Below are 14,836 nucleotides of genomic sequence, written 5' to 3' on the forward strand. Positions count from 1 at the left end.
AAATGGATATCCTTATTAATTCAGAAGAGAGTGCCTTTTACTTGCAAGAATCTACAAAATCTCAAACATGATTAATATATTCTTAGGAAAGAAAAAGAAGCTCTGTTTACAGTGACACATACCTTTTAAATTAATATCAATATGAAACAATTTAAGGAAGAATTGCTTATAAAGAAAAAATTATCCACTAACATTTTGGATTTTTAAAAAATGTTTATAATACCTTGATTTTCAAAACTCAAACTTCATAGGTTAAAGGGATTTTTTTTTTGCTTTTTTATTTTGAAATAATTACAGATTCACAAGAAGTTGAAAAGATAGTACAGAGAGGTACTATGTATGTGTCACCAGGTTACTCCATTAGTTATAGATTATATAAATAGAGTACAGTATCAAAACCAGGGAGTTGACATTGGCTTCAACTGTGTGCACAGTCGTATACCAAATTTCTCACATATGTTGATTTGTATAGCCACTACCAATTCACTATATGAAATTATTTTATCACAAGGATATCTCTTGTGTTCCTCATCTCTTGATAGTCACACTCACCTCCCCCTCACCATTCTATACCTGTTTTGCATTATAACTGAGTGCAAGTTATATGCATATTTTATGATTTTTAATCATTTTTCATTTAATAGTGAAAATTAGTATTCCTATTTTCTTACATGTTTAGTTAAAAAACTAATTTCAGTTAGAATTATTTTATAATTATCTTAGGGCTGCAAATATATCCAAACTTTATATAGACAAACTGATTTTTGGAAGCCATAAATGCCTAAATTATATTAAGTAATTCCTTTATCTTAAGTAATTCACATTGATTTTTCCTATAATAATGAATAACATTTGATTAAGGCAATAAAGATAGACTTACAAAATGCAGGAATTAAAAACAAAAGTGTCTACATCACTAATTGGATAATACAAATGAGGGTTGCCTAGATTTTAATTTTACAATTCAATAATTCTCTTTTTCAGTTTATCAGACTTATCTATGTATAAAAGTTAGCAAATAAACAGTGATACCAAGGAAGACAAACCAAAACCACCTCCAGAACACTTCTTTCTCCCTCTCTTTTTCTCTCATGCACAGAAACACACATACACTTGAACTTATTTAAGCTTCTGCAAGCATAGATGAAAAATTATCCTAAAGAAAAGTATCCTAAAAAATATTTTCAAAATTTTCAAATGAAGCTCAAGAAGTACTTGCAAGATATTTCAATTAACAGCTAAAACTAAAATGTGTCACAAAATTGAGAAATTTGTTCAAACATAGAATTTTCTACATTGTTTCAAAATAATACAGTACAGAAAAGGAAAAATCAATAGCTTTTTGGCAAAGCCTTAGTACATGAACTGAAAACCCATCATATGACATAGAGACAACACATATCTAGTAAATTATTAAATTTAAAAGCTTTCATTGCCTGTTGATGAATCTACAATGTTAATCCTGCGACTCACACAAAGAACACATTTCATATACAGCAGTTGTCTTATAAATCTGAATTATACATGAAATGATTGTGGTTGGCAGAATTCTAGGATGACCCCCGATAACGCAAACTCTTGTATGTGAGTAAATATGGTAAGTTATCACTCCCATGGTTTTGTCACCTTATATGGCAAAAGAAATTTTACAGACTTATTAAGTTCACAAATCACTTGACTTTAAAATGTGATTATCAGGCAGGGAAATTGACCTAATCACATGAGCCCTTATCCCTGGATCTAGAGGTTGAAAACAGAGGAAGTAAAAGACTCAAAATGTACAAGAATTTGGCATGTCATTTCTAGCCACCTGGCCACAAACCTCTAAGAGTTGAGGGTGGTTCCCAGCTAACAGTCAACAGGTCCTAACAAGAAATGAATCCAAAAGCAGATGTTTTCCAGTCTCCAGATGAAAACTCAGCTTGGATGACACCTTATTTCAGCCTTGTGATACTTTGAACAGAGAATCCAGCTATGCCATGCTGGTATATTTCCCTAATTTATTTTATGGGAATAATTTCCATTGCATTACTAGGAAGTATACCTGCAAAATACATAAAACAAGCTAGAACTTTTCACAAAGAATAGATTGAAGTGACAGACTTTGTAAGCCAAACTTTACCTTTGGCAATTTTATTTTGAATTGTAAAGTAAAATGAGCAGATCACATGTTTTTCTAAGTTGCATTCATATGTTTATTATTCATGCTTTATATTTTTAGGTTCAGTGAAGATAAAATGCTGCACTCATGTGAAAAGATTCACACCTTCCCTCCTCCTGACACAGTCACTGGGCTGATGATGCTTTGATCTAGTACTATTCTCCACATGATTTAAAGAGTACTGCCAATAAATATTTCTGTCAGGGAGGATTCAACCTCAGTCTAAAAAATGAAACCAAATGTGAGACAAAGTGTATGTTTCATTGCCCTGAGTTGACAGTCTTCAAAATCATATTACATATAATTTGTATGCCCCATTTCTCCTTCGCCCAAAATCTAAATAGAAAACAACCCCAAGGGAAGCCGGAACTAAATTTGAAGACTAGGGTTTCTTATAGAAAATGGTTAAGTAACAAGAAATGAGTGAGTTAACGAAAAAGGAACCAATGAAAGTCATGCATTGAAATAATTAGTGCATGAATGGACCCTCTGATCTTTGTTTTGCTCTTAGTTGGCAACTCTATGTTTGATTATAAGTAATGAACAGTTGATGCCTACATTGAGACGGTTGATAAAGTATCAGTTTTGTAAAAAATGCCAACTTACCAAACTGTTGTAATATATTGGATTTAAAGCTTAAAAGCAAAGTAAAATTTAATCTGCTCATCATATTATTTCTGGATAGGAAATTTAGATAATTTAAGAGAACTATGTGTTTATTCAACCATTAAAAAAATTAACTTTGCTGTTTCTCTGTATATTAAAAAAAATTGTTTCCATTTGCCCATTTATGATATCATTTAAAAATAGCTAAATGTATTATCATCAGTCTAATATGATGGTATGGTCTAAGACATAGGCTGGTGAAGTACCAGGTAATTGCTTTGGAGATTTCCTAAAGTTGGGAGCTTTCTTGTAGCCACCAGAAGGTTTTGCGGCAGAGCTAATGAGTCGCTGCAAAAACCCAGGGCCTTAGAAACATCCCAAAGGGATAGATCAATGCCATTCTATGTGATCAAGAATCCAAAGAAAAAGTTCAGAGAAGAGGCTCAGAAGATTGCTGGTTAAAGATGTGTCATAGGGACTGACATGCCACAGCTGGAGAAAACAGATCACAAATGCAGGAGGAACTGCCACAATGTGGATGTCTAAAATGGCAAATACCCATTTGCAGTCAAACTGCTTTCCACTTTAGCAAAACTGTGTAGTGAGGGTCAAGGTGAAAATGGTGTAAAGATGGCTAAAAAGCCTCACCAGTAATGCCACAGATGACCCCAGCCAGTCCCTAAAGTCTGTGGGAGGGCAGCGCTCCTCTCCACACAACATGAATACATAATGTCCTCTGGAGATCTTGGCAATAAAATATTTGGAATCCAGCAGATTTTATTTTATAGTTCATTGATTTAATTTTCAAAATGTATTTACTTTCTTGAAAAATGAAATGAACTATAAATTAAATTTATTTTCCTTTTTCCATTCTATAATTTAATGTGACCATTTAAAAACTTAAAATTATATATATGGGTTATATTATCTTTTTATCAGATGGCATCACTCTTTAAACACAATGTAGCTTTATGTTTTTCTCTTTAGGCATTCCAAAATTTTATTTATATTTAAAGACCTCTAATTTACTATTCTACTAATGATTATTTGTTCATGTGTGTATGTATGGTATGTGTGTGCTTTTATAATATAATGTTTCCTGTTTTAACATTCTAAATGCAGCTAGAATCCATGGCAATCTGAAGTTCAAAACTGTCTTTTAACCTATCTGACTACTTAATTATATTTCCATATAGAAATGAGTTCTTTTTCACAATTCAACTCTAAGCTACTTAGAAGGATGTTGAACCTCATCCACAGAAAAATCAGGTATAACCAGGTAATTATTATGCATACTAAATTTTGAGGCCATCTAACTAATGTATTGCATTTAAAAGTGATCAGAAACCTTGAAATTCTATTTAGAATAAATAATATAGAACCCAAATAATAATGCAGTCCTCCTAAGAGAAATATGTGTCTCATATTTGTGGTTCCAACTAATGGGACATAAAGTTGGAAAGAAGGTTGGTAGGTAACTATTGTCATACTCTTCCCATCTACCTTGGTTATCTGGTTAGGTTTCCTAAATAAATCCCTTCTGCCATGGGAAAAATATATTCAGGCACATTCTTAGGTGATTTAGAGGTGCCAAGTCTCTTCTGAAGTCCATATAACATTCCTCTATAAGCACAGGGTCTGGATTTTTGTGAGATTTATAAATAACCATACAACCAAATTAATTCAGATGTAAGTTTATCTGAGGATGAAAATGAATGAGAACCCAACACAGTATGTACTTAATATTTGCACAGTAGTATCTCACAAGTCTCTGGGAAATCCCTGAAAGCTTAGTGTTCGCTACTATTGCCATATTTGCTTATTCATCACCTCTTTAGGTTCCAGAAAATGAATTAATACATAGAATTCCTCCAATAATATCCTTACCCTTGAATGCTGACTACTACGTATAATTGCTTCATATTTCTAAGCCAGCTTTCTGCTCATGTGGTGAGGTGGTATCAGAGGAGCAGTAAGTACACAATGGCAGAAAACTGCACTCTCCTGTCCCCCAGAGGAATATTAATCTGATATACAGGCTTGAGACAGATATTTGATAGCTAATCAAGTAAAAAAAATTCGCACCTTCCATCAACCAAATCTAATGGCAAATTTTCAGCCTTCATCTCTTTCCTATGCCTGAATCATAGTCAATACTGTTATGGTACACACAGTCGTTGTTAGGGTCCAGGCTTCCGAGGCTTCCCCAGAGAACAAACTACACAGGCATAGAGATGTAAATTCAAGCAAAGTCTTTATTCAGCTAGCTAGCTGAGGTCCAAGTCAATCCCCATGCAGCGGGTCTCAACAAGGACCTCGAGCACTCAGAGCCAAGGGTTTATATAGCAATTTCAAAGCACTTAACTCATAGCAATTTTCTATAACTATACATTATTCTTGCAAGACATATATCCTGGGGTTAAGCAAGGGCAGGGTAAGACTACTCCTCAATGGTTAGGGAGGTTCTGCACGATAAGCTTGGTATGTAAGATTTACTGACCAAGGTTAGCTGACCAAGGGTCCCAGCTGCCCACCACCCGGTGCTCATGATTAACTTGTTTTTCAAGGCCTTACCCAGGCCCAGGGTTTGTTTTTTTGTTTGTTTTTTTTCCTCTGAGTCACACTCTCAGAAAATGGTTTCTAGGTTTCTAAGATGGCTATGCTTATGCTAATTTACTAATCTTACTAATGCTTAGATTCTACATTTCCCCACTTTCCTTTGACCATTCCAATCATGGAATGTTTGTTTCTTCCTGCTGTGTGAGTGAATGATACTGTGGTCTCAGCATTAGCACCTGAACAGCACTCACTCTTTCCCTAACAAAGGCTATTAGCCGGTTTAAGATACAGGGACCTAAAGTGAGAAGCAGTATAAAAATAAGCAAGGGCCCTGCCAGGGTGGATATCAGGGTTGTAAACCATGGGGATTTAGTAAACTAGGATTCAAATAGCCCTTGGCTGGCCTCTCGCTCTCTCTTCCTTTGATCTGGTCTCTCTCTCTAAGTTTAGACATTGAATCTCTTACTATTCCGGAATGGTCTGCTGTTAAGGTTTAGCTAAGTTTTATTAGTTCTTTTTCCTGACTCTTAATGCTCTCTGCACTCCTTTACATCGTGAAATTGGATTATTTAATACTAAACCCTCCCCTTAATACTCCTCAGTAGTTTTGTGTGCACTTGTCTCCCAGAAATAAAGATCTAAAGAATGATTTACTTGCAAGAAAATAATTCTAACTACAGTATTATTTACATAGCTCACACTGATTACTAAGTTATGACCATAAAATACTGAAAGTAAATCATAACTTAGAAACAAAAGAACTACATGTGTTAGACTCATAGTCCAAATTTTAAGATCTTAATAAAACATGATCTGATCATTAGAATGTATCAGTGGTAGGCAGACTTTTAAGTTGATATCCAATGACCCACACCTTTGTATAAATCCCTCTCCTTGAGTATGGGTGAGACTTGTGAATATAAAGAGATATCAGTTCTTTGATTATGTTTATGTGATTTATATATGTTTATATGATTATGGTTAATATCATATGGCACAAATGAAGGGATTTTTCATATGTAATTTAGGTAAATTTAGTTTAACCAAAAGGGAGATTTTCCTGCGTGGGCCAGACCTAATCAGACCTTTCAAGGAGGGTTTAGGACTTCCCTGTAGTTCAGATTAGAAGCTACAGAGACCCACTCTTTTTTCTGTTGCTGGCTTTGAAGAAGCAAATCACCATGAATTCAGTAGCTGCAAGAAATAAATTATGTCAACAGCCACAGGAGCTTTGCAGAGGATCCCACACCTTAACTGAGGCAACGTCAATTGCAGCTGTCACCTTGATGGCAGCCTGTGCGAGTCTGAACAGAGACCAGGTGAGCCATGCCTGAAGTTCTAACTCATGGAAATTGTGAGGTAAAAATGTACTTTTCTTGAGTCGCTGTGTTTGTGGTGATTTGTTATGCAGCAATAGAAAAGCAGAACAGCATCAAAGGATTTTTTCTTAAAGAAATAACCTAAAACCTATAAACACAACACACATATTCTATCCAGTTTTCTCCTTTTGATAATCCTTTTTAAGCACATTGTGTATTTGTTCCAAATCTCTGTTTTCTGTAGTCTTAAGATGGCAATAATTAGAAATAGTTTTTCCTCACTTTCTCTACAAATAAGATTCTCAAAGGTAAGGCCCAATAATCCACTTGGAACAGGGGAGGTTGCCTAGCAACCACCTCCCTCCACCACCCTCGGAATGCTGAGTGCATCAGTTCCAAGAGCAACTCACAGATCAACAGTTAAGATAGAAAATGAAGACAAAAGGAGAAAATGTTCGTGCAGTACTCCATGAGGTGAAATAGAATCTGGATATTAAAAAGAAAATTACCACAAAGGGCCTCTTCCTTATTTCCTTGTCTTTGCTGAAACACATGAATACAAAGACCTTCAGAGAAAAAAACTTCATCATTACCAACCTCACAAACATCAGTGGGCAGAAAAGGAGGACCCAAAACCCAGGAGAAGCTCTGTGTCGGTCCAAGCCTGAAGAGGGCTTCAAAATCATCTGCCCCATTTTACAGGTTGGAAATAAAGAATTAAAAAGAAAGCAAAAGCAGGAAACAAAATATTTTAGAAAACAGAAAATCAGAGAGTGACTTACCCAGGATGTGATGGAGTCAGGAGCATAGCTATTATCAGAGCTTTCGACTCCAGACAAGAGCCTGACACTCTAGGAGTCGTTACAGTGGGATTTGGAGGAAGGTAAACTGAGTGGTTTGTCTGTCCTACCATTTCCTGACTAGGTGATCTGGGACAATTTGGTTGTTTAAGATTTAATTTACTCTTCAATAAAATGTTGCTAATTCTTTAAGCAGTTGTAGTTAAACTCCTGGCACATGCTGAATATGTATTATCATACCTGTTTTTCTTAATGTTAAGAATGGAAACCACTTTCAGGTAGTTATTGCTTTTTTTCAGCTTTTTAAATCCCTTGAGAAGATTCTAGATAAGTAAGTACTCCCTAGGCAATATAGTCAATGAAACAGTGATCATGTATTGGGCACCCGTTACTATTTTGGGCATTCCACCTCAATCCATAAAATAATTTAAACATTATACAATATAATGTATAGTGAATGTCACTTTGAATGTGATTGAACACAGTCTCTTGGAAATTAAGTATCAAAAATATCTTATTAAAAATAATATTACAGCTTTCATTTACTAGTTCAGTAAAACGCACAATTCAAAATATAATCAAAGAATATATTTTACCTGGTAATGGCATATTAGAAAGAAATCCTTAGGGCTATAATTAGCAATATGATTTTAATGAGAAAACTGCACATGACATCTTAAAATTTACATTATCAAGTAAACAAAAAAATCTTCATATGCATATCTTATGTAAACATACTTTAACTCAGCGTATATTTGCATACAGTTTTTAAAAGAAACAATTTGAACAGGCTAAAAACCAAAATTTATTTAAAATCCAACTATTTTGCTCTTCATGAGATGCAAACTCCTTCCAAAGTAACAAAGATAAGAGGCCTTAAGATTCTACACATTTGCAACAACTGAACATAAATTTGAGCAGAAAACTTCTTAATGGCAAGTCAGAAGAAAACGCATTAAAGGAACCACAGAGATTCTTCAGAGCAAGAAAACAAGGTTATTTTCTAGCATTTAGATATAAAAAGAAAGTTAAATCTTGAACTTCACCTGAAGTAATTATTTTCTAGAAATTTTCTTCCTGATAGGCACTTTTGGGATTAATTTATCCCTTCAGAATAGTAATAATGATCATAATTGCAAAATTTAATAGGCCTTACTACAATCATGATAACAATGTTACTAACATTAACTTATTTAACCCTCATGATAGATCTATAAGGTAGACATTTTTATTTTCATTTTAATGATAACTGAGCTGAGGCACTGAGGCCATTTAGCTTAATGATTAGAGTTGACAGAATTTTCAACTTATCTACTAGTGAACTGAAAAATGATCAGTAAGTAAAGGTAAAAAGTATTATTTTAAAAATATATCCCCAGGTAATCCCTAACTGGTGTGCTTGCTACTTCCAATCTTCTAGGTGCAAAGAAAATATTTACTGCTAAATCACATAATAAGCAATAAGAAACTGTTTCAGTGATCTAGTGTTGAGTGATACGCCAGCTCCAGATGTATTGGTTTAAGATTATTAAAAGTCACTATTTGTCAGGATTCTGTGGATTAGTTGAGCTTTTGCTCCTCATGTCGCTGGCTGGAGGCATTCACTCACCAGCAGGTAGCTGATAGTGGGGATGGCCTGGAAATTCTAGGAAGTCTTTATGGGCAGTGCTCATTCATGTGATCTCCCTGCATTAGTACTTGGCTTCTTCACAGCATGGTGGCCCGGCAGTTCATTTTCTTACACAGTGACTGGCGTTAAGAGGAAGGAGGCCTGAAGTCCTCGTCATGCCTGGTCTCAGGAATCCGAGCTTGCCACTCCCACTATAGTCTATTAGCCAAAGCAAGTCACAGAATGATGGGTTGGAGCAGCAAGTATATACAAGGAGGGAAAATGGTGGTAATCATTTCCTGAGACTCTCTACATAGACACTAGTCTATATTTTATTTTTTCCATCTCTCTTCATCTGAGTACTATCCTTAAAGTAATATTTAAATCAATTAAATGTGAAAAGTGAACGTAAGAGAAAAAAATGAAGAAATAAAAGAATAAGGGAGTTTAAATAACCCAGGCACTAATATTTTAGGGATGAATTTAAGAGGAATTATAAAACCTAATTTTTTTCCTAGGTTTATATAGCCCAAGCCTGGGTAAAAGCTTACAGGAAAGAAATGACAATGGAGTCTTGGAGGACTGCTTACAAGCCTGTAAGACAAAAAAAGCAGATGCAAGGGAGTCTGTTCAGAATAAGAATGGAAAGATATGGAAGGGACAAAATATGGAATGCCATGAATGACAGGCTGAAGATATGGTATCACACTTACTCAACAGAAGCTGAGTTCTCACTTGGTGTAGGGAGTGTTCTGGTGGCAGAGGCAAAGCGGCCAACTGAAGACAGTCAAAACTCATTGCTCTTTTGGAATGCACATCCTGGTTGGATTCAACAAGGAATCAATAAGTGATCCCTCCATATGCAACAGAGATGAACCTTGAGGACATTTGCTAAGTGAAATTAGCCAGCCGCAGAAGGACAAACACTAGATGATACCATCCATAGGAAGTATATGAAATAATAAAATACCTAGAAACAGAGAGTAAAATGGTGGCATCCAGAGCCTCAGGGAAGAAGAAAATAGGGGGTTGCTATTTAATAGGAATAAAGTTTCAGTAATGCATGATGATTAAGCTCTACAGATCTGCTTTACAACATTGTGCCTATAGTTAATTACATTGTATATATATTTAAAAATTTGAGAGGATGGGTCTCATGTTAAGTGTTCTTAACATACACATATGCACAAAGTCATGAAGACAAAGAAAAAATAAGTTAACCAATAAATAAACCTTTTCATTTCACAGCAGCATGAGCTCCACGAAGAACATAAACAGGGTCATGTGTTATGGGGGTGATCACGTTCATATTAGTTGGTCAGGAAAAGTCTCTTGAAGATGTGACAAATTAGTTGAGATCTAAATAATGAGGAGAAGCCAACCAATTGAAGAGTCAAGGGAAGAAGGTTCCAAACAGAGGGAACAGCAGGTGCAAAGACACTTAGATGCAATAGACTGTTCTATTCAAGGAACAAAAGGAAGGTAAGTGTACTTGGAATGTAGAGTGTGAGGGGGACTTTAATGAAAGAAGGTTGAAGACAGAAGTAGGCAGTAGACATGTTAAACCTGGTAAGTCACAGTAAGGGAGACTGGATCTTATTCTGAGGACATGGGCAAATCATGGGGAGGATTTTCAGTAGGGGAGAATCATTTGAGGAAATTGGTTGTTTTACCTGCTTAGTGATGAGTATTAAAAGTCAAGAAGTTATCAAAGTTAAGGGCATCACATTCAACTCTCTCCACTGTTAATTTTAAGATATTATTTAATGGATTTATTGAGTCATATCAATATCAGTATCCTGTGGTGCAGTGGAACTGTGTCTGACTACACTTCAGAAGAATGCGAGCTCAGCTTAATAGGTTCATGTCTCTCTCCTAGACAGGCCATTTGTCTGGTGGGCTGCATGCCCTTGGGGATGCTCTGGGGAGAGAAAACCTGGGTTCATATTCCACCTCCATCACTTAGTAGCCCCATTCCCTTGGGTAATTACATACCCTCTTTAAATCTTGATTCCCTAGTCATTAAAGTAAAATTATAACACCTTTCCAGGATATTCTTATGAAAATTTAAAAAAAAGAATGCTTGAAACAGTTCCTGACATGTAAAAGGTGTGAATTAAAAGATTATAATAAAAATAACCTGAAAACCTACCCAGTTGTCACAAGAAAGCCCTCATTTGAGGGATGTTTGAAGTGATTTATATTTCTCCTTGTCATCTCTAGGACCAAGATTTTATTCTACTGCATGAATTGCTTTTTGTACTATCTTGCCTTTTTAGGGGTACTGTACTTCAACGGGCATTTTTCACTAGACGTTCTCTTAACCCCTTCATTCCTAGAGTTATTACTGTAACTATCAATCTGCAACAACAAATTAATCCTGAAAGCACAGTGGTTTAGCATAGTAGAAGTTCTTCTATGGGTGGCCCTCTGCAGACTGTTAGCAATGCCATATAGCTTCAAGATGGCCATGAGCAGAGGACTAAGAAAGAACCAGAGGTTTGTGTGGTCTGTGTGGAAGGGCCAGGCATGGAAACGGAAATGGCCTTCAGCGCTTTTGTCCACATTCTGTTTGCCAGGATCCCATCACGTGGACTAATGGCAGGGGATGTTGGAAATGTCGAGGAATATTAACCGTTTCTACCACAGAGAACTTTGAAATCACTCACAGAAAACTGTGACATATATATATTCACTGGCAATGCTCTGATGACTGTTTTGCTTTGAAGAAATTGTGGCTTTTTAGTATTCAAAGAATATAAGCCATTCTCTTCAGATGTAGGATGAGAGGCTGTTAAATTGGATTTTACTTTTTCTCGGTTTTATGACTTCTTTATTTAATTGTTTTTGGAATATGACACTGAAATTCCAATATGTTGCTAAATAGATTTCATCTATGTTTGCCACATTTTTCCAGAAAAATGGGCACCTCACACGATATGCAAATTAAGGATTAAAAACAAAAGAGAACAGTGGAGGTTAACATTGGAGGTTAATTAGAAAAAGAAATACTCCAAAATTCACCAACTCTAAATATAAAATAACATAGCCATCAACTAATCTAATCAAGAATATGTGAAAGACAACATAATTCCACATGCATTGTAAATGAAATAATTAAAACATAAAATGTAAGTGAACTAGCAATTCTGAAATTATGCCAATGTTCACATATTTATGCATTGGTTTCTGAAATCTACATATATTATTGCTTCCTTTTCCCCTACCTCTGCCTTTTCTAATGAAGCTTAAGAAGCATTTTTTCAGTGACTTCCAAGATACGTGACCTAACCAGTGAGCATAAAATACATACTAGGAAAGAAACAGAGAGCATGACATGCTTTTTCAATGAAGGCTTGGTTTCTGTGCACCTGAAAACTATCTGCAATATATCATTGCAACTTCAGAAAGATGTAGTGGAGATTGGACTGGTGACTGAAAGGCTAACAAATGATTAAAGGGAGGAATCTAGCTCTATGTGAAAACAGACAAAAGAGATGGACTAAATACCTGGGATTATTAGTAGGACCAGATAAATAGGGCTGACTGTGAAAAAAATGAATACAATTAACTAACATTTCCGTATTACGTTCAGATTTACAGAGCAGTTACATGACATTTTATCAATCCATCCTCACAACAATTTAGTAAGTTGATATTGTTCTGTCATTTTTATACCTGAAACAAGTAGAGCTCAAGAGAAGTGAGTTGAACTGGGAAAGACACCGTAGGTAGTGATGGGGTATGGGTTTGAATTAAATACTTGTCTTTTAAATCGAAAATTCCTTCAATCATATTCCTAGCAATTAAGAAAAAATGGATTCATCTCCTTAATCTGAGAACCAGTTTTCCATAATTTCTGTTTTTTTCACTATTAAATTTTGAATAGGAAAATAGGAAACTTTATGATTAATCTATGCTGAATGTATTTTGGTACACACCAAAAAATTCTTGCAACTTTGCTGAATGTCTAAAGAAGTGGCAAGACTGACTTCTATATTTTTCACACATTATTTTTATATCTATTGACTTGATATTTTATATCTCTCTGTAGGTTATTTTTACATCAAAATAGTGTCACTATTTTTTAAATTATAAATGACCTTATAAAAAATGTTGAAAAGGGCAAGTCAGGGAAAAAGAATCAATTTCAGATAGAGTACCAGTTTCAGACATATCGGGGAGGCTGATACAACTCAAGAGACAACACAGGGCCTTACACTATACAGGGAGGCACTGGGGCCGGGGAGCGAAGGGAGAGGATTCTGTTACGCTGCTCTGGGAGATGAGGCTGATCTGAAAGCTGGGGTCATGGCCAGTCACCCATGAGTTGCAACTGTAGTGAAGGGGCTCTCAGAGACGGAACCACCGGGGAGAAATAGCCATTACCGAAAACACTGCCAAAAGTGAAGAGGAGAGGCCATAGCCTTTCCTTTCTGCTCATGCTCCGCTGTGTTCTCCACTTGGCCAACTCTTCCAGCCGGTAAGAGGAACTAAGAAATACAATGCGTAGGGATGAGCTTTCTGCTTATTAACAGGGGAAGAAGAAGAGGAGGAGGGTTGAGGGGGAGGAGGAGGGAGAGGGGAAGGGGGAGGTCGGAAGAAGGCGTGGCGGGGGAGAAGAGAAGGGAGGGGTGAGGAATGGATGTGGGTAAACAACAGACAAACGGCATGGGGTATCAGGGGACCCAAAGACACATATCTCTGAAGTCAAAATCCTTTAACTTTCCTCTGTAATTCTCATTCCTTCACTTTAAGTTGCTCTGTTTTACGTTCATTTTTTTCACTGTCTCACTCTTGCTCACACACACGTATGCTTGTGTAAAAGTTATTCATTGAGCAATCTGGATGTAGTAGTCAATAAGGAGAAAACAACGGTGTCTTTTCTGCCTGCTGTGCTGAATGTTTCTTTCCACCATTTCTTGACTCCTTGGGAAAATCCCACCGACTTTCCATTCACTTTTAGGTATTTAAAAATATTATTTTGGGGCAATAATATTGTTTTTAGGTAATAAAATATCTAGTACAATCTATCAGCAAAATTCAGGCTTATATAACGTAAATCTCCTCTTTCTTCTAATTTTAGCCTAACTTGGGAGTCTGGACAGAAATCAATAGAGATCGGCTTCTTCTCTGTACCTCGTCCTTGTCCTGCCTCTCTCCTACTCAGTCTACTGCTCTCTGGTCTCCAAGTTTGTCACAGAGCGTTGAGGGGGTTCGGGATTGGAGACAGAGGATAGGTGTCACTTACCTCATAGTTTCAAATTATACATAAGAGCAAGTATATTATATGCTCATAGTTAAAAAATGTATTTCTTTCTGAAAGAAATCCAATAATTTTCCCTCACAGGAAGTGTTTTTAGGTTCTTCAAAAGCTCTCTTCTGTCACTGGGGCTCTCCAAGTTCATATTCCTGACATTGCCCATGCCTCCCAACCCCACAGCTCCAGATTTCCGGCAGTTAGCCCCACACAGACGATCTCACTGCGGTCATCTCAGTTCTCCAGGCAGACCTGGATGTTGTCTGTTCCAAGTTGATACAAGTCCAGTTACTTTTCAAAGTCCACATCTGGCCCGCAGGAATGAGCCAGTGGTGATGCTTATTGCCTGATTAATCTACAGAGGTAGGTAGAGGCCAAAGAAAGCCATGTTTAAGAATCCTGCCTATTTTTTATGGGTCTAGCTATTGGAGGTGAAGAGAAGTGGGTGGAGCTGAGAGATATTTAGAAGCCACAATTAACAAGAGTTGGTGATGCATTAGATATGATGGTAATAAATAATCA

This window comes from Manis javanica, chromosome 11 (assembly GCF_040802235.1).
Source record: "Manis javanica isolate MJ-LG chromosome 11, MJ_LKY, whole genome shotgun sequence".
Lineage (NCBI taxonomy): Eukaryota > Metazoa > Chordata > Mammalia > Pholidota > Manidae > Manis > Manis javanica.